The sequence below is a fragment of the Balaenoptera borealis genome, assembly GCF_965194805.1.
Source record: "Balaenoptera borealis genome assembly, contig: HAP1_SCAFFOLD_754, whole genome shotgun sequence".
Classification (NCBI taxonomy): domain Eukaryota; kingdom Metazoa; phylum Chordata; class Mammalia; order Artiodactyla; family Balaenopteridae; genus Balaenoptera; species Balaenoptera borealis.
Window position 1 is genome coordinate 221,504 of NW_028123447.1, and position 25,242 is coordinate 246,745.

The 25,242-nt window shown below is 44.5% G+C and overlaps 4 pseudogenes across 4 annotated transcripts; all 4 read left to right on the forward strand.

The window, feature by feature from the left end:
* Positions 1-2,956: 2,956 nt before the first annotated feature.
* On the forward strand, positions 2,957-4,384 carry LOC309621612 (E3 ubiquitin-protein ligase makorin-1 pseudogene; annotated as a pseudogene). The gene has a single exon. The product of its transcript is annotated as an E3 ubiquitin-protein ligase makorin-1 pseudogene (transcript).
* A 5,257-nt stretch (positions 4,385-9,641) lies between these two features.
* LOC309621631 (E3 ubiquitin-protein ligase makorin-1 pseudogene) lies at positions 9,642-11,069 on the forward strand (annotated as a pseudogene). The gene has a single exon. The product of its transcript is annotated as an E3 ubiquitin-protein ligase makorin-1 pseudogene (transcript).
* A 5,257-nt stretch (positions 11,070-16,326) lies between these two features.
* On the forward strand, positions 16,327-17,754 carry LOC309621614 (E3 ubiquitin-protein ligase makorin-1 pseudogene; annotated as a pseudogene). The gene has a single exon. The product of its transcript is annotated as an E3 ubiquitin-protein ligase makorin-1 pseudogene (transcript).
* Positions 17,755-23,010: 5,256 nt separating this feature from the next.
* Positions 23,011-24,438, forward strand: LOC309621613 (E3 ubiquitin-protein ligase makorin-1 pseudogene; annotated as a pseudogene). The gene has a single exon. The product of its transcript is annotated as an E3 ubiquitin-protein ligase makorin-1 pseudogene (transcript).
* The last annotated feature ends 804 nt before the right edge of the window (positions 24,439-25,242 follow it).

Sequence of the window (25,242 nt, forward strand, 5' to 3'; positions counted from 1 at the left end):
AGAGAACTGTGTACCCTCTACCTGTTGGTGAGACGTAAAGTCGTAACAGCCAACAATGAGAACAGAAAGGAGCTGTATTCAAAAGTAAAAATTGAGGTACCATTTAATCCAGCAGGCACACCACTGGGCCTCTCACCTGAGAAGACCAGAATCGAGAAGATATAGGCTGCAAAAGCTGCACAGCAGCCTTATTCACAATAGCCAAGATAGTGAAGCAACCAAAATGTTCTTCAACAGGTGAATGGATAAAGAAGAAGTGGTCCATGTACACAATGGAATATTAGCCATGGAAAACAATGAAACACTGCTCTTTGAGGCACCACAGGTGAACCTGGGGATAATCACCAAACATGATGTAAGTCGGAAAGCAAAAGACCTATGTCCTATGATATCACTTACAGGGGTTAGCTAATAACTGACACAAATGAACATATTTCCACAGAGAAAGACGCTCACAGAATTAGAAAACAAACTATGCTCATGTAAAAGGAAAGGTGGGGGGAATGGATAAATTAAGATTAGTGTTACTATACGTATACAAATACATATTATATACATTTATCAAAAAGACCGACCATATAGCAAGGGAGGTCTACAGAACACTCTGTAATATTTTACATGGGAAGAGGATCTGTACAAGGATAGACATATATAATGTACAAATGAACCAGATTCTGTACACCTAGGACAAACAATATTCTAAAATTTACCCCGATTAAAAAAAGTAAAAAAAAAACCAAGAAGAAGTAATGAGACATAAACGTATGGGGGTTTCTCCTGGCACATTCCATTCTAATTTAAAACCTAGGAACATGACTTCCTGGAAGGCTCTGCTGCTGCCTTGGTACCCAGATTTGGGAACGGAGAAATGATGCCTCCTTGTGGCCATTTCCCACAACAGCAGCTTTAAACACATTGCTAAAGGTCACTAAATATTCACCAAACTTGCATTTATTTAAATGACACCTGCCCTCCAAAAGTTCCTGGGGTCGAAAATCGACCAAAATTTCAAAAGAGGGCAACCTTTCAAGATGACAATTTCAAGAGGTATATTGTACTCACATTTTTTTTAACAGAAAACAAAAAGGCGAGGAAAAATGATGAATTTTAGGAATTTTTAAAGACATGCAAACCCAAATTACAAAAACCGACCAGCTCACAGCAGTCAGAATGGCCATTAGCAAAAATGCTGCAAACAATAAATGCTGAAGTGATTGTGGAGAGATGCTTACCCTCTCTTCTATGGGGGACGTGGTAAGAGCCACTAATGAAAACACAATGGAGGTGCTTTGAACATTGAGCTACAGGTCAATCATTCACACCCAGTGCTGGGCGTAACCCCTGAGAAATGAGAATCAAAAAGTCACAGGCTGGCAATCCTGCACTCCAGCAATATTTACCATAGCCAACACTTGGAAGCAACGAAAATATCCATCAATACAGGAATGCACCAAGAAGAAGTGGTCTATGTACACAATGGAATATTACTCCAATAAAAACTATAAATTAAATTTAAAAAACAAACAAAAGTAAGGAGACATCCGCTTTTGTGGGTTTATCCGGGCACATTCCACTCTAATTTATAACCGAGGAACACCACTGGCCGGGAGGGCTGTTTCCCTAGTTACCAGAGTGGGGAACGTAGAAAGGCTGCCGTCCTCTGGCCATTACCTGCAAAAGCAGCTTTAAAACCTGTGCTAATGCTCACTTCATATGAACAAGTACGGCAGGGCTGTAAATGAAACCTGCCCTCAAAATGTTTAGAGGGAGGTAAATGGCCAAAGCATTTCAAAATGTGACACATACTTTAAGAAAACACTTTGAAGAACTAAGCTGTAATCACAGATTGAAAAATAAAAGCACGTGCCTTAAAGCTCAATTTCAACGGATTATGAGACACATGCAAATTCAACCACAAAGAGGTATTATCTCAAACCAGTCAGAATAACCATCAGCAAGAAAACTATAAACAATAAATGCTGAAGGTGTTGTGGAGAAATGCATACGCTCAACTTTAAGAGGGACGTAACTTGGAAAGAGCCACTAATGAGAACTGAATGGAGGTGCCTTTAAAAGGGAAATATTGAGCTACCATATGATCCAGCAGGCCCCTTCCTGGACCTATAACCTCTGAAGACAGAACTGGAAAGACACAGGCAGGCAAAACTGCACTGCACAGTATTACAATAGCCAAGATATGGAAGTAACCAAAAAGTCCACCAACAGATGGGGGGACAAAGAAGAACTGCTACATGTAGAGATGGAATCTTAGCTAGCGAAAAAATGAAACAATGCCATTTGCAGCACCATAGATGAGTCTAGAAGGAATCACGCAACTTGTAGTAAGTGAGAAAGCGAAAGACACATATCCTATCGTATCACTTGTAGGTGTTACCAAAAAATTGATACCAATGAAGATATTTCCACAGAGAAAGGCAATCACAGATTCATTAAACAAACTGATGGTTCACTAAATGGAAAGGTGTGAGGATTGGATACTTTACGATATTGGGGTTAACAGAGATATACAAACACATGTGAAATACAGAATCACCAAAGACCTACAGAATACCAAGAGAAGACTACTCAACATTGTGTCATAACCTACATGGGAAAAGGATACGAAGAAGAAGAGATATATGTATATGTGTGAAAGAACCACATCTTGCACACCTAGAGCAAACAAAATCTTGTAATCAAATTTGCTGTGATAAAAAATAAAAATTTACTTAAAAATACGAACAAGAAGTAATGAGAAGGGGGTGCTCGGGCTCCGGCCCGCAGTTCGAGCGGCGAGAGCACTCAGAGACACGACGCGGGCCAGAGGGGAGTGAGCGGGCGCCTCAGTGTCCTCCCCCTTCCCACCCTTCGCCTCGCCGCCTTCTCCCCCCTCAGCCGGACCGGAATTATGTGATCCCGGAAGTTCCGGCGCCACTGCTGTGTGGGATAAACAGTAATGGCGGAGGCTGCAGGTCCGGGAACAACAGCCAAAACTTCAAGAGCAGGAGCGGCAGGGGCGGCGGTGGCAGCGGCCTCCCCCACCCCTATCCCCACAGTCACCTCCCCGTCCCTGCAGGCACGGGATTTGGCAGCGACGGCAGCGGCGGCGGCTGGATCAAACAGGTCACCTGCAGGTATTTCATGCATGGGGTTTGTAAGGAAGGAGATAACTGTCGATACTCACGTGACCTCTCTGAGAGTCCATATGGTGTAGTGTACAAGTATTTTCAGCGAGAGTACTGTATTTACGGAGACCGCTGCAAATATGAACACAGCAAGCCATTGCAACTGCTACAGCTCTAACTGCAAAGTCACCCCTTGCTGCTTCCTCAAGTCTCTCATCAGTAGTTGGACAGATTGTTGAAATGCATATGGGCGAAGCTGAGTCAAGAAATTCAAACTTTTCAACTGTAGGAGCGGGTTCAGAAGACTGGGTGAACGCCATTGAGTTTGTTCCTGGGCAGCCCTACTGTGGCCGTACTGCCCCTTCCTCCACTGAAGCACCCCTGCAGGGCTCAGTGACCAAGGAAGAATCAGAGAAGGAGCAAATTGCAGTGGAAACAAAGAAGCAGATCTGCCCCTATGCTGCAGTGGGAGAGTGCCGATATGGGGAGAACTGTGTGTATCTCCATGGAAACGCGTGTGATATGTGTGGGCTGCAGGTCTTCCATCCAGTGGATGCTGCCCAAAGATCACAACACATCAAATCTTGCATCGAGGCCCATGAGAAGGACATGGAGCTCTCGTTTGCTGTGCAGCACCGCAAGGACATGGTGTGTGGGATCTGCATGGAGGTGGTCTATGAGAAAGCCAACCCCCGCGAGCACCGCTTCGGAATCCTCTCCAACTGCAACCACACCTACTGTCTCAAGTGTATTCGCAAGTGGAGGAGTGCTAAGCAATTTGAGAGCAAGATCATAAAGTACTGCCCAGAATGCCGGATCACATCTAACATTGTCATTCCAAGTGAGTACTGGGTGGAGGAGAAAGAAGAGAAGCAGAAACTCATTCAGAAATACAAGGAGGCAATGAGCAACAAGGTGTGCAGGTATTTTGACGAAGGACGTGGGAGCTGCCCATTTGGAGGGAACTGCGTTTACAAGCATGTGTACCCTGATGCCATAGAGAGGAGCCACAGAGACAGAAAGTGGGAACATCAAGCACATACCGGGCCCAACGAAGGAACCACTTCTGGGAGCTCATTGAGGAGAGAGAGAACGGCAACCCCTTTGACAACGACGAAGAAGAGGTTGTCACCTTTAAGCTGGGCGAGATGTTGCTTGTGCTTTTGGCTGCAGGTGGGGACGACGACCTGACAGACTCTGAAGACGAGTGGGACTTGTTTCACGATGAGCTGGAAGATTTTTATGACTTGGATCTATAGCAGCTTTGCTGGGCGTGTGAACTGGTCTGCTGAGCCTCAGACGGCAGCCCTCCCCGCTGGTGGCAGCAGTGCCCGTGGTTCTCTTCTAGGCAGGCCTCTCAACTCCAGGTGCTGTCGTGATAATTTTTACCCAGGGCCTGTCTTCTCAATCCCTCACCTTTCCCCGAGGAGTATGTTGTTTTCTCTGTTTAAATAAGTTACAAAGGTGAATCTTAAAGTTAGTTTTCTTGTAACATGAATTTAACGGTCAGACAGAGTGTAGGTTTGCTGCGTCATCTGTTTTCAGCCAGATTTACACAGTTCAAGGGTAGCATTTCTGGATTTCCAGTACTCATTTTTGAGGACCCCAGGTTCAAAAGTAACAGCATTGGCCCTGCTTTTGGGTCCAAGATTTGGGGTGATAGGTGAAGGATCTGAACTGTGGCATGTAGCCTTCTGCTATAGACTTAGGCGGATGCTTGAGGTTTCTGGTGAATTCTGCACATCTGTGTTTTTATATCTGTTCCCTGCCCTGGAATCCCCACCCTGTGCACTCGTTCTGTGGTTTTCGTCTCTTGTTTAATTGCACACAAGTACTACTGCTGGGTAACCAGAACCAGGTGCGACTGTGTTGAGATTTTTACTGTGTTTAGCCTGATAGGAAAATGGTGAAAGAACACATATAAAGATATAGCGGAATAGGGGCTTCCCTGGTGGCGCAGTGGTTGAGAATCTGCCTGCCAATGCAGGGGACACGGGTTCGAGCCCTGGTCTGGGAAGATCCCACATGCCGCGGAGCAACTGGGCCCGTGAGCCACAACTACTGAGCCTGTGCGTCTGGAGCCTGTGCTCTGCGACAAGAGAGGCCGCGATAGTGAGAGGCCCGCGCACCGCGATGAAGAGTGGCCCCCACTCGCCACAACTAGAGAAAGCCCTCGCACAGAAACGAAGACCCAACACAGCCAAAAATAAATATAAAAATAAATAAATAAATTAATTAATTAATTAAAAAAAAAAAAAGATATAGCGGAATAAAATAAATGCAGAGTTGGAAGTTGACTCCCAAGGGCTGATAGACTTGGTATGTGTGTGTGTGTAACAAGCTTCTCATCCCTGCATAGATGCAGTGTCTGTAGCCTTAGTGGAAAAACTCAAGTTTACTGGTTTCAGCCTCGTGTGGCAAATAGATCTTAAAGGACAAAGCAGTATATTGGCAGCTGTTAATAGAGCAGGGCTAGCTCTGTCTATATAAATAGGGAAATGGGCTTAGCCATAGAGGTTCAACTATCTGGTTATCTCATGTATTAATACAAACTGGGTCTCAGTTACACAGTTGTATTTAATGTTTTATGATCTCCTAGACTTTCTAGTCCAGGCACTTTTTGACAAACCTTTGTCCTCATTTGAGGGGTTTTGTTGTCGGGTTCTTGGGTCCGTTTGTGTGGGTATTTGCCTCATTCCATCCCTGAGCTTTGCAGCTAGACAGGTGTGATTCAAAACTATGTTCTAAGGTGTTTCCTGTAGTGGAGTAATTGGTTTGCAGTAGTAAGTCATGTTTTTCCACTAAAAGGGGACGGAGGGGTGGTAATCCACGAGATACGCTAAAGTTAAATTGTTAGAAGAATTCCTTGATCAGAAAATATAAATTTGCGTTTTGTTGCTCTATTTCCTGAAAGTAACTTGGAGATGCCCCTGATTTGTCCATCTACTGCTTTGATTCCTTGGATACCACTCATACTTTCACGTTAAGCAAAAACAAGTAATTCTTGCAGGGGTCACTGTCTTTTTCAGCAGCCCTTTTGTAAGACGCACTTTTCCCATATAAAACAATTTTTAACCGCCCCCCCACCCAAAAAAAGAAGTAATGAGACATAAACTTAAAGGGCTTTTTCCTGGCACATTCCATTCTAGTTTACAACCTAGAACACCACTTCCATTAAGGTTCTGTTGCATTAGTAACCAGATTTGGTAAAGGAGAAATGCTGCCGCCTTGTGGCCGTTTCCCGCAAGAGCGGCTTTACACCCACAGCTAATGGTCATTAACATTCAGAAGGACTCGGGGCCGTAAAGGACACCTGCCCTCAAAAATTGTGCTGAGGTAAGGAATGGACAAAACAATTCAAAACAGGCCAATTTTTCAAGAAGATAGTATGAAGAGTGAAGTTTTACTCCCTCTCTTTAAAAAAAAAAGGAAAATGAATAAAAGCTCAACCTCAGGAAGTATTAGACTCATGCAATCTAATCTACAAAAAGGTTTCAACGCACACCAGTCGACTGACCATCAGCAAAAAGTCTACAAACAATAAATGCTGAAGGGGCTTTAGAGAACTGTGTACCCTCTACCTGTTGGTGAGACGTAAAGTCGTAACAGCCAACAATGAGAACAGAAAGGAGCTGTATTCAAAAGTAAAAATTGAGGTACCATTTAATCCAGCAGGCACACCACTGGGCCTCTCACCTGAGAAGACCAGAATCGAGAAGATATAGGCTGCAAAAGCTGCACAGCAGCCTTATTCACAATAGCCAAGATAGTGAAGCAACCAAAATGTTCTTCAACAGGTGAATGGATAAAGAAGAAGTGGTCCATGTACACAATGGAATATTAGCCATGGAAAACAATGAAACACTGCTCTTTGAGGCACCACAGGTGAACCTGGGGATAATCACCAAACATGATGTAAGTCGGAAAGCAAAAGACCTATGTCCTATGATATCACTTACAGGGGTTAGCTAATAACTGACACAAATGAACATATTTCCACAGAGAAAGACGCTCACAGAATTAGAAAACAAACTATGCTCATGTAAAAGGAAAGGTGGGGGGAATGGATAAATTAAGATTAGTGTTACTATACGTATACAAATACATATTATATACATTTATCAAAAAGACCGACCATATAGCAAGGGAGGTCTACAGAACACTCTGTAATATTTTACATGGGAAGAGGATCTGTACAAGGATAGACATATATAATGTACAAATGAACCAGATTCTGTACACCTAGGACAAACAATATTCTAAAATTTACCCCGATTAAAAAAAGTAAAAAAAAAACCAAGAAGAAGTAATGAGACATAAACGTATGGGGGTTTCTCCTGGCACATTCCATTCTAATTTAAAACCTAGGAACATGACTTCCTGGAAGGCTCTGCTGCTGCCTTGGTACCCAGATTTGGGAACGGAGAAATGATGCCTCCTTGTGGCCATTTCCCACAACAGCAGCTTTAAACACATTGCTAAAGGTCACTAAATATTCACCAAACTTGCATTTATTTAAATGACACCTGCCCTCCAAAAGTTCCTGGGGTCGAAAATCGACCAAAATTTCAAAAGAGGGCAACCTTTCAAGATGACAATTTCAAGAGGTATATTGTACTCACATTTTTTTTAACAGAAAACAAAAAGGCGAGGAAAAATGATGAATTTTAGGAATTTTTAAAGACATGCAAACCCAAATTACAAAAACCGACCAGCTCACAGCAGTCAGAATGGCCATTAGCAAAAATGCTGCAAACAATAAATGCTGAAGTGATTGTGGAGAGATGCTTACCCTCTCTTCTATGGGGGACGTGGTAAGAGCCACTAATGAAAACACAATGGAGGTGCTTTGAACATTGAGCTACAGGTCAATCATTCACACCCAGTGCTGGGCGTAACCCCTGAGAAATGAGAATCAAAAAGTCACAGGCTGGCAATCCTGCACTCCAGCAATATTTACCATAGCCAACACTTGGAAGCAACGAAAATATCCATCAATACAGGAATGCACCAAGAAGAAGTGGTCTATGTACACAATGGAATATTACTCCAATAAAAACTATAAATTAAATTTAAAAAACAAACAAAAGTAAGGAGACATCCGCTTTTGTGGGTTTATCCGGGCACATTCCACTCTAATTTATAACCGAGGAACACCACTGGCCGGGAGGGCTGTTTCCCTAGTTACCAGAGTGGGGAACGTAGAAAGGCTGCCGTCCTCTGGCCATTACCTGCAAAAGCAGCTTTAAAACCTGTGCTAATGCTCACTTCATATGAACAAGTACGGCAGGGCTGTAAATGAAACCTGCCCTCAAAATGTTTAGAGGGAGGTAAATGGCCAAAGCATTTCAAAATGTGACACATACTTTAAGAAAACACTTTGAAGAACTAAGCTGTAATCACAGATTGAAAAATAAAAGCACGTGCCTTAAAGCTCAATTTCAACGGATTATGAGACACATGCAAATTCAACCACAAAGAGGTATTATCTCAAACCAGTCAGAATAACCATCAGCAAGAAAACTATAAACAATAAATGCTGAAGGTGTTGTGGAGAAATGCATACGCTCAACTTTAAGAGGGACGTAACTTGGAAAGAGCCACTAATGAGAACTGAATGGAGGTGCCTTTAAAAGGGAAATATTGAGCTACCATATGATCCAGCAGGCCCCTTCCTGGACCTATAACCTCTGAAGACAGAACTGGAAAGACACAGGCAGGCAAAACTGCACTGCACAGTATTACAATAGCCAAGATATGGAAGTAACCAAAAAGTCCACCAACAGATGGGGGGACAAAGAAGAACTGCTACATGTAGAGGTGGAATCTTAGCTAGCGAAAAAATGAAACAATGCCATTTGCAGCACCATAGATGAGACTAGAAGTAATCACGCATCTTGTAGTAAGTGAGAAAGCGAAAGTCACATATCCTATCCTATCACTTGTAGGTGTTACCAAAAAATTGATACCAATGAAGATATTTCCACAGAGAAAGGCAATCACAGATTCATTAAACAAACTTATGGTTCACCAAATGGAAAGGTGTGAGGATTGGATACGTTACGATATTGGGGTTAACAGAGATATACAAGCACATGTGAAATACAGAATCACCAAAGACCTACAGAATACCAAGAGAAGACTACTCAACATTGTGTCATAACCTACATGGGAAAAGGATACGAAGAAGAAGAGATATATGTATATGTGTGAAAGAACCACATCTTGCACACCTAGAGCAAACAAAATCTTGTAATCAAATTTGCTGTGATAAAAAATAAAAATTTACTTAAAAATACGAACAAGAAGTAATGAGAAGGGGGTGCTCGGGCTCCGGCCCGCAGTTCGAGCGGCGAGAGCACTCAGAGACACGACGCGGGCCAGAGGGGAGTGAGCGGGCGCCTCAGTGTCCTCCCCCTTCCCACCCTTCGCCTCGCCGCCTTCTCCCCCCTCAGCCGGACCGGAATTATGTGATCCCGGAAGTTCCGGCGCCACTGCTGTGTGGGATAAACAGTAATGGCGGAGGCTGCAGGTCCGGGAACAACAGCCAAAACTTCAAGAGCAGGAGCGGCAGGGGCGGCGGTGGCAGCGGCCTCCCCCACCCCTATCCCCACAGTCACCTCCCCGTCCCTGCAGGCACGGGATTTGGCAGCGACGGCAGCGGCGGCGGCTGGATCAAACAGGTCACCTGCAGGTATTTCATGCATGGGGTTTGTAAGGAAGGAGATAACTGTCGATACTCACGTGACCTCTCTGAGAGTCCATATGGTGTAGTGTACAAGTATTTTCAGCGAGAGTACTGTATTTACGGAGACCGCTGCAAATATGAACACAGCAAGCCATTGCAACTGCTACAGCTCTAACTGCAAAGTCACCCCTTGCTGCTTCCTCAAGTCTCTCATCAGTAGTTGGACAGATTGTTGAAATGCATATGGGCGAAGCTGAGTCAAGAAATTCAAACTTTTCAACTGTAGGAGCGGGTTCAGAAGACTGGGTGAACGCCATTGAGTTTGTTCCTGGGCAGCCCTACTGTGGCCGTACTGCCCCTTCCTCCACTGAAGCACCCCTGCAGGGCTCAGTGACCAAGGAAGAATCAGAGAAGGAGCAAATTGCAGTGGAAACAAAGAAGCAAATCTGCCCCTATGCTGCAGTGGGAGAGTGCCGATATGGGGAGAACTGTGTGTATCTCCATGGAAACGCGTGTGATATGTGTGGGCTGCAGGTCTTCCATCCAGTGGATGCTGCCCAAAGATCACAACACATCAAATCTTGCATCGAGGCCCATGAGAAGGACATGGAGCTCTCGTTTGCTGTGCAGCACCGCAAGGACATGGTGTGTGGGATCTGCATGGAGGTGGTCTATGAGAAAGCCAACCCCCGCGAGCACCGCTTCGGAATCCTCTCCAACTGCAACCACACCTACTGTCTCAAGTGTATTCGCAAGTGGAGGAGTGCTAAGCAATTTGAGAGCAAGATCATAAAGTACTGCCCAGAATGCCGGATCACATCTAACATTGTCCTTCCAAGTGAGTACTGGGTGGAGGAGAAAGAAGAGAAGCAGAAACTCATTCAGAAATACAAGGAGGCAATGAGCAACAAGGTGTGCAGGTATTTTGACGAAGGACGTGGGAGCTGCCCATTTGGAGGGAACTGCGTTTACAAGCATGTGTACCCTGATGCCATAGAGAGGAGCCACAGAGACAGAAAGTGGGAACATCAAGCACATACCGGGCCCAACGAAGGAACCACTTCTGGGAGCTCATTGAGGAGAGAGAGAACGGCAACCCCTTTGACAACGACGAAGAAGAGGTTGTCACCTTTAAGCTGGGCGAGATGTTGCTTGTGCTTTTGGCTGCAGGTGGGGACGACGACCTGACAGACTCTGAAGACGAGTGGGACTTGTTTCACGATGAGCTGGAAGATTTTTATGACTTGGATCTATAGCAGCTTTGCTGGGCGTGTGAACTGGTCTGCTGAGCCTCAGACGGCAGCCCTCCCCGCTGGTGGCAGCAGTGCCCGTGGTTCTCTTCTAGGCAGGCCTCTCAACTCCAGGTGCTGTCGTGATAATTTTTACCCAGGGCCTGTCTTCTCAATCCCTCACCTTTCCCCGAGGAGTATGTTGTTTTCTCTGTTTAAATAAGTTACAAAGGTGAATCTTAAAGTTAGTTTTCTTGTAACATGAATTTAACGGTCAGACAGAGTGTAGGTTTGCTGCGTCATCTGTTTTCAGCCAGATTTACACAGTTCAAGGGTAGCATTTCTGGATTTCCAGTACTCATTTTTGAGGACCCCAGGTTCAAAAGTAACAGCATTGGCCCTGCTTTTGGGTCCAAGATTTGGGGTGATAGGTGAAGGATCTGAACTGTGGCATGTAGCCTTCTGCTATAGACTTAGGCGGATGCTTGAGGTTTCTGGTGAATTCTGCACATCTGTGTTTTTATATCTGTTCCCTGCCCTGGAATCCCCACCCTGTGCACTCGTTCTGTGGTTTTCGTCTCTTGTTTAATTGCACACAAGTACTACTGCTGGGTAACCAGAACCAGGTGCGACTGTGTTGAGATTTTTACTGTGTTTAGCCTGATAGGAAAATGGTGAAAGAACACATATAAAGATATAGCGGAATAGGGGCTTCCCTGGTGGCGCAGTGGTTGAGAATCTGCCTGCCAATGCAGGGGACACGGGTTCGAGCCCTGGTCTGGGAAGATCCCACATGCCGCGGAGCAACTGGGCCCGTGAGCCACAACTACTGAGCCTGTGCGTCTGGAGCCTGTGCTCTGCGACAAGAGAGGCCGCGATAGTGAGAGGCCCGCGCACCGCGATGAAGAGTGGCCCCCACTCGCCACAACTAGAGAAAGCCCTCGCACAGAAACGAAGACCCAACACAGCCAAAAATAAATATAAAAATAAATAAATAAATTAATTAATTAATTAAAAAAAAAAAAAGATATAGCGGAATAAAATAAATGCAGAGTTGGAAGTTGACTCCCAAGGGCTGATAGACTTGGTATGTGTGTGTGTGTAACAAGCTTCTCATCCCTGCATAGATGCAGTGTCTGTAGCCTTAGTGGAAAAACTCAAGTTTACTGGTTTCAGCCTCGTGTGGCAAATAGATCTTAAAGGACAAAGCAGTATATTGGCAGCTGTTAATAGAGCAGGGCTAGCTCTGTCTATATAAATAGGGAAATGGGCTTAGCCATAGAGGTTCAACTATCTGGTTATCTCATGTATTAATACAAACTGGGTCTCAGTTACACAGTTGTATTTAATGTTTTATGATCTCCTAGACTTTCTAGTCCAGGCACTTTTTGACAAACCTTTGTCCTCATTTGAGGGGTTTTGTTGTCGGGTTCTTGGGTCCGTTTGTGTGGGTATTTGCCTCATTCCATCCCTGAGCTTTGCAGCTAGACAGGTGTGATTCAAAACTATGTTCTAAGGTGTTTCCTGTAGTGGAGTAATTGGTTTGCAGTAGTAAGTCATGTTTTTCCACTAAAAGGGGACGGAGGGGTGGTAATCCACGAGATACGCTAAAGTTAAATTGTTAGAAGAATTCCTTGATCAGAAAATATAAATTTGCGTTTTGTTGCTCTATTTCCTGAAAGTAACTTGGAGATGCCCCTGATTTGTCCATCTACTGCTTTGATTCCTTGGATACCACTCATACTTTCACGTTAAGCAAAAACAAGTAATTCTTGCAGGGGTCACTGTCTTTTTCAGCAGCCCTTTTGTAAGACGCACTTTTCCCATATAAAACAATTTTTAACCGCCCCCCCACCCAAAAAAAGAAGTAATGAGACATAAACTTAAAGGGCTTTTTCCTGGCACATTCCATTCTAGTTTACAACCTAGAACACCACTTCCATTAAGGTTCTGTTGCATTAGTAACCAGATTTGGTAAAGGAGAAATGCTGCCGCCTTGTGGCCGTTTCCCGCAAGAGCGGCTTTACACCCACAGCTAATGGTCATTAACATTCAGAAGGACTCGGGGCCGTAAAGGACACCTGCCCTCAAAAATTGTGCTGAGGTAAGGAATGGACAAAACAATTCAAAACAGGCCAATTTTTCAAGAAGATAGTATGAAGAGTGAAGTTTTACTCCCTCTCTTTAAAAAAAAAAGGAAAATGAATAAAAGCTCAACCTCAGGAAGTATTAGACTCATGCAATCTAATCTACAAAAAGGTTTCAACGCACACCAGTCGACTGACCATCAGCAAAAAGTCTACAAACAATAAATGCTGAAGGGGCTTTAGAGAACTGTGTACCCTCTACCTGTTGGTGAGACGTAAAGTCGTAACAGCCAACAATGAGAACAGAAAGGAGCTGTATTCAAAAGTAAAAATTGAGGTACCATTTAATCCAGCAGGCACACCACTGGGCCTCTCACCTGAGAAGACCAGAATCGAGAAGATATAGGCTGCAAAAGCTGCACAGCAGCCTTATTCACAATAGCCAAGATAGTGAAGCAACCAAAATGTTCTTCAACAGGTGAATGGATAAAGAAGAAGTGGTCCATGTACACAATGGAATATTAGCCATGGAAAACAATGAAACACTGCTCTTTGAGGCACCACAGGTGAACCTGGGGATAATCACCAAACATGATGTAAGTCGGAAAGCAAAAGACCTATGTCCTATGATATCACTTACAGGGGTTAGCTAATAACTGACACAAATGAACATATTTCCACAGAGAAAGACGCTCACAGAATTAGAAAACAAACTATGCTCATGTAAAAGGAAAGGTGGGGGGAATGGATAAATTAAGATTAGTGTTACTATACGTATACAAATACATATTATATACATTTATCAAAAAGACCGACCATATAGCAAGGGAGGTCTACAGAACACTCTGTAATATTTTACATGGGAAGAGGATCTGTACAAGGATAGACATATATAATGTACAAATGAACCAGATTCTGTACACCTAGGACAAACAATATTCTAAAATTTACCCCGATTAAAAAAAGTAAAAAAAAAACCAAGAAGAAGTAATGAGACATAAACGTATGGGGGTTTCTCCTGGCACATTCCATTCTAATTTAAAACCTAGGAACATGACTTCCTGGAAGGCTCTGCTGCTGCCTTGGTACCCAGATTTGGGAACGGAGAAATGATGCCTCCTTGTGGCCATTTCCCACAACAGCAGCTTTAAACACATTGCTAAAGGTCACTAAATATTCACCAAACTTGCATTTATTTAAATGACACCTGCCCTCCAAAAGTTCCTGGGGTCGAAAATCGACCAAAATTTCAAAAGAGGGCAACCTTTCAAGATGACAATTTCAAGAGGTATATTGTACTCACATTTTTTTTAACAGAAAACAAAAAGGCGAGGAAAAATGATGAATTTTAGGAATTTTTAAAGACATGCAAACCCAAATTACAAAAACCGACCAGCTCACAGCAGTCAGAATGGCCATTAGCAAAAATGCTGCAAACAATAAATGCTGAAGTGATTGTGGAGAGATGCTTACCCTCTCTTCTATGGGGGACGTGGTAAGAGCCACTAATGAAAACACAATGGAGGTGCTTTGAACATTGAGCTACAGGTCAATCATTCACACCCAGTGCTGGGCGTAACCCCTGAGAAATGAGAATCAAAAAGTCACAGGCTGGCAATCCTGCACTCCAGCAATATTTACCATAGCCAACACTTGGAAGCAACGAAAATATCCATCAATACAGGAATGCACCAAGAAGAAGTGGTCTATGTACACAATGGAATATTACTCCAATAAAAACTATAAATTAAATTTAAAAAACAAACAAAAGTAAGGAGACATCCGCTTTTGTGGGTTTATCCGGGCACATTCCACTCTAATTTATAACCGAGGAACACCACTGGCCGAGAGGGCTGTTTCCCTAGTTACCAGAGTGGGGAACGTAGAAAGGCTGCCGTCCTCTGGCCATTACCTGCAAAAGCAGCTTTAAAACCTGTGCTAATGCTCACTTCATATGAACAAGTACGGCAGGGCTGTAAATGAAACCTGCCCTCAAAATGTTTAGAGGGAGGTAAATGGCCAAAGCATTTCAAAATGTGACACATACTTTAAGAAAACACTTTGAAGAACTAAGCTGTAATCACAGATTGAAAAATAAAAGCACGTGCCTTAAAGCTCAATTTCAACGGATTATGAGACACATGCAAATTCAACCACAAAGAGGTATTATCTCAAACCAGTCAGAATAACCATCAGCAAGAAAACTATAAACAATAAATGCTGAAGGTGTTGTGGAGAAATGCATACGCTCAACTTTAAGAGGGACGTAACTTGGAAAGAGCCACTAATGAGAACTGAATGGAGGTGCCTTTAAAAGGGAAATATTGAGCTACCATATGATCCAGCAGGCCCCTTCCTGGACCTATAACCTCTGAAGACAGAACTGGAAAGACACAGGCAGGCAAAACTGCACTGCACAGTATTACAATAGCCAAGATATGGAAGTAACCAAAAAGTCCACCAACAGATGGGGGGACAAAGAAGAACTGCTACATGTAGAGGTGGAATCTTAGCTAGCGAAAAAATGAAACAATGCCATTTGCAGCACCATAGATGAGACTAGAAGTAATCACGCATCTTGTAGTAAGTGAGAAAGCGAAAGTCACATATCCTATCCTATCACTTGTAGGTGTTACCAAAAAATTGATACCAATGAAGATATTTCCACAGAGAAAGGCAATCACAGATTCATTAAACAAACTTATGGTTCACCAAATGGAAAGGTGTGAGGATTGGATACGTTACGATATTGGGGTTAACAGAGATATACAAGCACATGTGAAATACAGAATCACCAAAGACCTACAGAATACCAAGAGAAGACTACTCAACATTGTGTCATAACCTACATGGGAAAAGGATACGAAGAAGAAGAGATATATGTATATGTGTGAAAGAACCACATCTTGCACACCTAGAGCAAACAAAATCTTGTAATCAAATTTGCTGTGATAAAAAATAAAAATTTACTTAAAAATACGAACAAGAAGTAATGAGAAGGGGGTGCTCGGGCTCCGGACCACAGTTCGAGCGGCGAGAGCACTCAGAGACACGACGCGGGCCAGAGGGGAGTGAGCGGGCGCCTCAGTGTCCTGCCCCTTCCCACCCTTCGCCTCGCCGCCTTCTCCCCCCTCAGCCGGACCGGAATTATGTGATCCCGGAAGTTCCGGCGCCACTGCTGTGTGGGATAAACAGTAATGGCGGAGGCTGCAGCTCCGGGAACAACAGCCAAAACATCAAGAGCAGGAGTGGCAGGGGCGGCGGTGGCAGCGGCCTCCCCCACCCCTATCCCCACAGTCACCTCCCCGTCCCTGCAGGCACGGGATTTGGCAGCGACGGCAGCGGCGGCGGCTGGATCAAACAGGTCACCTGCAGGTATTTCATGCATGGGGTTTGTAAGGAAGGAGATAACTGTCGATACTCACGTGACCTCTCTGAGAGTCCATATGGTGTAGTGTACAAGTATTTTCAGCGAGAGTACTGTATTTATGGAGACCGCTGCAAATATGAACACAGCAAGCCATTGCAACTGCTACAGCTCTAACTGCAAAGTCACCCCTTGCTGCTTCCTCAAGTCTCTCATCAGTAGTTGGACAGATTGTTGAAATGCATATGGGCGAAGCTGAGTCAAGAAATTCAAACTTTTCAACTGTAGGAGCGGGTTCAGAAGACTGGGTGAACGCCATTGACTTTGTTCCTGGGCAGCCCTACTGTGGCCGTACTGCCTCTTCCTCCACTGAAGCACCCCTGCAGGGCTCAGTGACCAAGGAAGAATCAGAGAAGGAGCAAATTGCAGTGGAAACAAAGAAGCAGATCTGCCCCTATGCTGCAGTGGGAGAGTGCCGATATGGGGAGAACTGTGTGTATCTCCATGGAAACGCGTGTGATATGTGTGGGCTGCAGGTCTTCCATCCAGTGGATGCTGCCCAAAGATCACAACACATCAAATCTTGCATCGAGGCCCATGAGAAGGACATGGAGCTCTCGTTTGCTGTGCAGCACAGCAAGGACATGGTGTGTGGGATCTGCATGGAGGTGGTCTATGAGAAAGCCAACCCCCGCGAGCACCGCTTCGGAATCCTCTCCAACTGCAACCACACCTACTGTCTCAAGTGTATTCGCAAGTGGAGGAGTGCTAAGCAATTTGAGAGCAAGATCATAAAGTACTGCCCAGAATGCCGGATCACATCTAACATTGTCATTCCAAGTGAGTACTGGGTGGAGGAGAAAGAAGAGAAGCAGAAACTCATTCAGAAATACAAGGAGGCAATGAGCAACAAGGTGTGCAGGTATTTTGACGAAGGACGTGGGAGCTGCCCATTTGGAGGGAACTGCGTTTACAAGCATGTGTACCCTGATGCCATAGAGAGGAGCCACAGAGACAGAAAGTGGGAACATCAAGCACATACCGGGCCCAACGAAGGAACCACTTCTGGGAGCTCATTGAGGAGAGAGAGAACGGCAACCCCTTTGACAACGACGAAGAAGAGGTTGTCACCTTTAAGCTGGGCGAGATGTTGCTTGTGCTTTTGGCTGCAGGTGGGGACGACGACCTGACAGACTCTGAAGACGAGTGGGACTTGTTTCACGATGAGCTGGAAGATTTTTATGACTTGGATCTATAGCAGCTTTGCTGGGCGTGTGAACTGGTCTGCTGAGCCTCAGACGGCAGCCCTCCCCGCTGGTGGCAGCAGTGCCCGTGGTTCTCTTCTAGGCAGGCCTCTCAACTCCAGGTGCTGTCGTGATAATTTTTACCCAGGGCCTGTCTTCTCAATCCCTCACCTTTCCCCGAGGAGTATGTTGTTTTCTCTGTTTAAATAAGTTACAAAGGTGAATCTTAAAGTTAGTTTTCTTGTAACATGAATTTAACGGTCAGACAGAGTGTAGGTTTGCTGCGTCATCTGTTTTCAGCCAGATTTACACAGTTCAAGGGTAGCATTTCTGGATTTCCAGTACTCATTTTTGAGGACCCCAGGTTCAAAAGTAACAGCATTGGCCCTGCTTTTGGGTCCAAGAATTGGGGTGATAGGTGAAGGATCTGAACTGTGGCATGTAGCCTTCTGCTATAGACTTAGGCGGATGCTTGAGGTTTCTGGTGAATTCTGCACATCTGTGTTTTTATATCTGTTCCCTGCCCTGGAATCCCCACCCTGTGCACTCGTTCTGTGGTTTTCGTCTCTTGTTTAATTGCACACAAGTACTACTGCTGGGTAACCAGAACCAGGTGCGACTGTGTTGAGATTTTTACTGTGTTTAGCCTGATAGGAAAATGGTGAAAGAACACATATAAAGATATAGCGGAATAGGGGCTTCCCTGGTGGCGCAGTGGTTGAGAATCTGCCTGCCAATGCAGGGGACACGGGTTCGAGCCCTGGTCTGGGAAGATCCCACATGCCGCGGAGCAACTGGGCCCGTGAGCCACAACTACTGAGCCTGTGCGTCTGGAGCCTGTGCTCTGCGACAAGAGAGGCCGCGATAGTGAGAGGCCCGCGCACCGCGATGAAGAGTGGCCCCCACTCACCACAACTAGAGAAAGCCCTCGCACAGAAACGAAGACCCAACACAGCCAAAAATAAATATAAAAATAAATAAATAAATTAATTAATTAATTAAAAAAAAAAAAGATATAGCGGAATAAAATAAATGCAGAGTTGGAAGTTGACTCCCAAGGGCTGATAGACTTGGTATGTGTGTGTGTGTAACAAGCTTCTCATCCCTGCATAGATGCAGTGTCTGTAGCCTTAGTGGAAAAACTCAAGTTTACTGGTTTCAGCCTCGTGTGGCAAATAGATCTTAAAGGACAAAGCAGTATATTGGCAGCTGTTAATAGAGCAGGGCTAGCTCTGTCTATATAAATAGGGAAATGGGCTTAGCCATAGAGGTTCAACTATCTGGTTATCTCATGTATTAATACAAACTGGGTCTCAGTTACACAGTTGTATTTAATGTTTTATGATCTCCTAGACTTTCTAGTCCAGGCACTTTTTGACAAACCTTTGTCCTCATTTGAGGGGTTTTGTTGTCGGGTTCTTGGGTCCGTTTGTGTGGGTATTTGCCTCATTCCATCCCTGAGCTTTGCAGCTAGACAGGTGTGATTCAAAACTATGTTCTAAGGTGTTTCCTGTAGTGGAGTAATTGGTTTGCAGTAGTAAGTCATGTTTTTCCACTAAAAGGGGACGGAGGGGTGGTAATCCACGAGATACGCTAAAGTTAAATTGTTAGAAGAATTCCTTGATCAGAAAATATAAATTTGCGTTTTGTTGCTCTATTTCCTGAAAGTAACTTGGAGATGCCCCTGATTTGTCCATCTACTGCTTTGATTCCTTGGATACCACTCATACTTTCACGTTAAGCAAAAACAAGTAATTCTTGCAGGGGTCACTGTCTTTTTCAGCAGCCCTTTTGTAAGACGCACTTTTCCCATATAAAACAATTTTTAACCGCCCCCCCACCCAAAAAAAGAAGTAATGAGACATAAACTTAAAGGGCTTTTTCCTGGCACATTCCATTCTAGTTTACAACCTAGAACACCACTTCCATTAAGGTTCTGTTGCATTAGTAACCAGATTTGGTAAAGGAGAAATGCTGCCGCCTTGTGGCCGTTTCCCGCAAGAGCGGCTTTACACCCACAGCTAATGGTCATTAACATTCAGAAGGACTCGGGGCCGTAAAGGACACCTGCCCTCAAAAATTGTGCTGAGGTAAGGAATGGACAAAACAATTCAAAACAGGCCAATTTTTCAAGAAGATAGTATGAAGAGTGAAGTTTTACTCCCTCTCTTTAAAAAAAAAAGGAAAATGAATAAAAGCTCAACCTCAGGAAGTATTAGACTCATGCAATCTAATCTACAAAAAGGTTTCAACGCACACCAGTCGACTGACCATCAGCAAAAAGTCTACAAACAATAAATGCTGAAGGGGCTTTAGAGAACTGTGTACCCTCTACCTGTTGGTGAGACGTAAAGTCGTAACAGCCAACAATGAGAACAGAAAGGAGCTGTATTCAAAAGTAAAAATTGAGGTACCATTTAATCCAGCAGACACACCACTGGGCCTCTCACCTGAGAAGACCAGAATCGAGAAGATATAGGCTGCAAAAGCTGCACAGCAGCCTTATTCACAATAGCCAAGATAGTGAAGCAACCAAAATGTTCTTCAACAGGTGAATGGATAAAGAAGAAGTGGTCCATGTACACAATGGAATATTAGCCATGGAAAACAATGAAACACTGCTCTTTGAGGCACCACAGGTGAACCTGGGGATAATCACCAAACATGATGTAAGTCGGAAAGCAAAAGACCTATGTCCTATGATATCACTTACAGGGGTTAGCTAATAACTGACACAAATGAACATATTTCCACAGAGAAAGACGCTCACAGAATTAGAAAACAAACTATGCTCATGTAAAAGGAAAGGTGGGGGGAATGGATAAATTAAGATTAGTGTTACTATACGTATACAAATACATATTATATACATTTATCAAAAAGACCGACCATATAGCAAGGGAGGTCTACAGAACACTCTGTAATATTTTACATGGGAAGAGGATCTGTACAAGGATAGACATATATAATGTACAAATGAACCAGATTCTGTACACCTAGGACAAACAATATTCTAAAATTTACCCCGATTAAAAAAAGTAAAAAAAAAACCAAGAAGAAGTAATGAGACATAAACGTATGGGGGTTTCTCCTGGCACATTCCATTCTAATTTAAAACCTAGGAACATGACTTCCTGGAAGGCTCTGCTGCTGCCTTGGTACCCAGATTTGGGAACGGAGAAATGATGCCTCCTTGTGGCCATTTCCCACAACAGCAGCTTTAAACACATTGCTAAAGGTCACTAAATATTCACCAAACTTGCATTTATTTAAATGACACCTGCCCTCCAAAAGTTCCTGGGGTCGAAAATCGACCAAAATTTCAAAAGAGGGCAACCTTTCAAGATGACAATTTCAAGAGGTATATTGTACTCACATTTTTTTTAACAGAAAACAAAAAGGCGAGGAAAAATGATGAATTTTAGGAATTTTTAAAGACATGCAAACCCAAATTACAAAAACCGACCAGCTCACAGCAGTCAGAATGGCCATTAGCAAAAATGCTGCAAACAATAAATGCTGAAGTGATTGTGGAGAGATGCTTACCCTCTCTTCTATGGGGGACGTGGTAAGAGCCACTAATGAAAACACAATGGAGGTGCTTTGAACATTGAGCTACAGGTCAATCATTCACACCCAGTGCTGGGCGTAACCCCTGAGAAATGAGAATCAAAAAGTCACAGGCTGGCAATCCTGCACTCCAGCAATATTTACCATAGCCAACACTTGGAAGCAACGAAAATATCCATCAATACAGGAATGCACCAAGAAGAAGTGGTCTATGTACACAATGGAATATTACTCCAATAAAAACTATAAATTAAATTTAAAAAACAAACAAAAGTAAGGAGACATCCGCTTTTGTGGGTTTATCCGGGCACATTCCACTCTAATTTATAACCGAGGAACACCACTGGCCGGGAGGGCTGTTTCCCTAGTTACCAGAGTGGGGAACGTAGAAAGGCTGCCGTCCTCTGGCCATTACCTGCAAAAGCAGCTTTAAAACCTGTGCTAATGCTCACTTCATATGAACAAGTACGGCAGGGCTGTAAATGAAACCTGCCCTCAAAATGTTTAGAGGGAGGTAAATGGCCAAAGCATTTCAAAATGTGACACATACTTTAAGAAAACACTTTGAAGAACTAAGCTGTAATCACAGATTGAAAAATAAAAGCACGTGCCTTAAAGCTCAATTTCAACGGATTATGAGACACATGCAAATTCAACCACAAAGAGGTATTATCTCAAACCAGTCAGAATAACCATCAGCAAGAAAACTATAAACAATAAATGCTGAAGGTGTTGTGGAGAAATGCATACGCTTAACTTTAAGAGGGACGTAACTTGGAAAGAGCCACTAATGAGAACTGAATGGAGGTGCCTTTAAAAGGGAAATATTGAGCTACCATATGATCCAGCAGGCCCCTTCCTGGACCTATAACCTCTGAAGACAGAACTGGAAAGACACAGGCAGGCAAAACTGCACTGCACAGTATTACAATAGCCAAGATATGGAAGTAACCAAAAAGTCCACCAACAGATGGGGGGACAAAGAAGAACTGCTACATGTAGAGATGGAATCTTAGCTAGCGAAAAAATGAAACAATGCCATTTGCAGCACCATAGATGAGTCTAGAAGGAATCACGCAACTTGTAGTAAGTGAGAAAGCGAAAGACACATATCCTATCGTATCACTTGTAGGTGTTACCAAAAAATTGATACCAATGAAGATATTTCCACAGAGAAAGGCAATCACAGATTCATTAAACAAACTGATGGTTCACTAAATGGAAAGGTGTGAGGATTGGATACATTACGATATTGGGGTTAACAGAGATATACAAACACATGTGAAATACAGAATCACCAAAGACCTACAGAATACCAAGAGAAGACTACTCAACATTGTGTCATAACCTACATGGGAAAAGGATACGAAGAAGAAGAGATATATGTATATGTGTGAAAGAACCACATCTTGCACACCTAGAGCAAACAAAATCTTGTAATCAAATTTGCTGTGATAAAAAATAAAAATTTACTTAAAAATACGAACAAGAAGTAATGAGAAGGGGGTGCTCGGGCTCCGGCCCACAGTTCGAGCGGCGAGAGCACTCAGAGACACGACGCGGGCCAGAGGGGAGTGAGCGGGCGCCTCAGTGTCCTCCCCCTTCCCACCCTTCGCCTCGCCGCCTTCTCCCCCCTCAGCCGGACCGGAATTATGTGATCCCGGAAGTTCCGGCGCCACTGCTGTGTGGGATAAACAGTAATGGCGGAGGCTGCAGCTCCGGGAACAACAGCCAAAACATCAAGAGCAGGAGCGGCAGGGGCGGCGGTGGCAGCGGCCTCCCCCACCCCTATCCCCACAGTCACCTCCCCGTCCCTGCAGGCACGGGATTTGGCAGCGACGGCAGCGGCGGCGGCTGGATCAAACAGGTCACCTGCAGGTATTTCATGCATGGGGTTTGTAAGGAAGGAGATAACTGTCGATACTCACGTGACCTCTCTGAGAGTCCATATGGTGTAGTGTACAAGTATTTTCAGCGAGAGTACTGTATTTACGGAGACCGCTGCAAATATGAACACAGCAAGCCATTGCAACTGCTACAGCTCTAACTGCAAAGTCACCCCTTGCTGCTTCCTCAAGTCTCTCATCAGTAGTTGGACAGATTGTTGAAATGCATATGGGCGAAGCTGAGTCAAGAAATTCAAACTTTTCAACTGTAGGAGCGGGTTCAGAAGACTGGGTGAACGCCATTGAGTTTGTTCCTGGGCAGCCCTACTGTGGCCGTACTGCCCCTTCCTCCACTGAAGCACCCCTGCAGGGCTCAGTGACCAAGGAAGAATCAGAGAAGGAGCAAATTGCAGTGGAAACAAAGAAGCAGATCTGCCCCTATGCTGCAGTGGGAGAGTGCCGATATGGGGAGAACTGTGTGTATCTCCATGGAAACGCGTGTGATATGTGTGGGCTGCAGGTCTTCCATCCAGTGGATGCTGCCCAAAGATCACAACACATCAAATCTTGCATCGAGGCCCATGAGAAGGACATGGAGCTCTCGTTTGCTGTGCAGCACAGCAAGGACATGGTGTGTGGGATCTGCATGGAGGTGGTCTATGAGAAAGCCAACCCCCGCGAGCACCGCTTCGGAATCCTCTCCAACTGCAACCACACCTACTGTCTCAAGTGTATTCGCAAGTGGAGGAGTGCTAAGCAATTTGAGAGCAAGATCATAAAGTACTGCCCAGAATGCCGGATCACATCTAACATTGTCCTTCCAAGTGAGTACTGGGTGGAGGAGAAAGAAGAGAAGCAGAAACTCATTCAGAAATACAAGGAGGCAATGAGCAACAAGGTGTGCAGGTATTTTGACGAAGGACGTGGGAGCTGCCCATTTGGAGGGAACTGCGTTTACAAGCATGTGTACCCTGATGCCATAGAGAGGAGCCACAGAGACAGAAAGTGGGAACATCAAGCACATACCGGGCCCAACGAAGGAACCACTTCTGGGAGCTCATTGAGGAGAGAGAGAACGGCAACCCCTTTGACAACGACGAAGAAGAGGTTGTCACCTTTAAGCTGGGCGAGATGTTGCTTGTGCTTTTGGCTGCAGGTGGGGACGACGACCTGACAGACTCTGAAGACGAGTGGGACTTGTTTCACGATGAGCTGGAAGATTTTTATGACTTGGATCTATAGCAGCTTTGCTGGGCGTGTGAACTGGTCTGCTGAGCCTCAGACGGCAGCCCTCCCCGCTGGTGGCAGCAGTGCCCGTGGTTCTCTTCTAGGCAGGCCTCTCAACTCCAGGTGCTGTCGTGATAATTTTTACCCAGGGCCTGTCTTCTCAATCCCTCACCTTTCCCCGAGGAGTATGTTGTTTTCTCTGTTTAAATAAGTTACAAAGGTGAATCTTAAAGTTAGTTTTCTTGTAACATGAATTTAACGGTCAGACAGAGTGTAGGTTTGCTGCGTCATCTGTTTTCAGCCAGATTTACACAGTTCAAGGGTAGCATTTCTGGATTTCCAGTACTCATTTTTGAGGACCCCAGGTTCAAAAGTAACAGCATTGGCCCTGCTTTTGGGTCCAAGAATTGGGGTGATAGGTGAAGGATCTGAACTGTGGCATGTAGCCTTCTGCTATAGACTTAGGCGGATGCTTGAGGTTTCTGGTGAATTCTGCACATCTGTGTTTTTATATCTGTTCCCTGCCCTGGAATCCCCACCCTGTGCACTCGTTCTGTGGTTTTCGTCTCTTGTTTAATTGCACACAAGTACTACTGCTGGGTAACCAGAACCAGGTGCGACTGTGTTGAGATTTTTACTGTGTTTAGCCTGATAGGAAAATGGTGAAAGAACACATATAAAGATATAGCGGAATAGGGGCTTCCCTGGTGGCGCAGTGGTTGAGAATCTGCCTGCCAATGCAGGGGACACGGGTTCGAGCCCTGGTCTGGGAAGATCCCACATGCCGCGGAGCAACTGGGCCCGTGAGCCACAACTACT